This window comes from Corvus brachyrhynchos, unplaced genomic scaffold (assembly GCF_000691975.1).
Source record: "Corvus brachyrhynchos isolate BGI_N302 unplaced genomic scaffold, ASM69197v1 scaffold122, whole genome shotgun sequence".
NCBI lineage: Eukaryota > Metazoa > Chordata > Aves > Passeriformes > Corvidae > Corvus > Corvus brachyrhynchos.
Genome location: NW_008236778.1, coordinates 369,787 through 370,421, shown reverse-complemented (window position 1 = coordinate 370,421; position 635 = coordinate 369,787).

Here is a 635-nt window from a genome sequence, read left to right as displayed (position 1 = left end):
GCCCCCCGGAGCCCCGGCCCGGCGGCGTTCGCCGCACCTGGCGCAGGTCTCGGGGCACGGCTGTGCTCTGGCTGCACCCTCTTCACCCTCAGTACCTGCCACGGCACCCTCAGCACCGCGCAGGCAGGGCACAAGCAGGATACGGGCACGGGCAGGGCACAGGCAGCAGGACGAGGGTGAAGGCAGGATGCAGATGCAGGCAGAACCCAGGTGCAGGCTGGACACTGGACACGCTGGAAGTGGGCACAGGCAGGATGAAGGCAGGACACGGTCGCAGGAAGGGCGCAGGTGCCGGCAGCCACCCCGCTGTGCCCCGCCGACTCTCCCCACAGCAGCCCCGCGTTACCGGGGCAGCCCCTGCCCGCAGGACGCTGCTACCGGCCCCCCAACCCCCCCGCTCCCCGCAGGAATTAGGCTCCGTGACACACGAAGAGCTCAATGCTGATTAGCGGTTTCTCTCTAATTTGATTATTTCAGATTACACTGCAGCCAGCCTGATTAAGGGGGCGCGGGGCTGCCCTGCAGGGCGCAAAAAGAGCGTATTTTGGGAATGAATTCCGGCATGTGTCCCATTCCAACACTATTCCATCTGGTCTGTGTCCATCGGCAGGGCTGGCGGCTCGGGCGGCCGAGGC